The sequence below is a fragment of the Myotis davidii genome, unplaced genomic scaffold, assembly GCF_000327345.1.
Source record: "Myotis davidii unplaced genomic scaffold, ASM32734v1 scaffold1343, whole genome shotgun sequence".
In the NCBI taxonomy this organism is placed as follows: Eukaryota; Metazoa; Chordata; class Mammalia; order Chiroptera; family Vespertilionidae; genus Myotis; species Myotis davidii.
Window position 1 is genome coordinate 33224 of NW_006294552.1, and position 275 is coordinate 33498.

Here is a 275-nt window from a genome sequence, read left to right on the forward strand (position 1 = left end):
TGACTGTGTGTGGGAGGTGGTCAGAGTGGAAATCATGAGATCCTTCTCCTCAATAACAGCCTTGCAGGAAAGGCTCAGAAATAAGGATGGGGATGTGGGATCCCCCTGAAAGGATCCTCACGGATGAATGTGCCGCGTCACCTTTGCACATATGTCTTGAGTGAAGTCAAAGGCTCTTAGGTCATCTTTAGTCACAGAATTTTTAAGTTTTATTCAGCAAATCTGTTGTCAGGTTATGAATCATGAAAATGTTATGAAATTTAGCTCCTGGGATA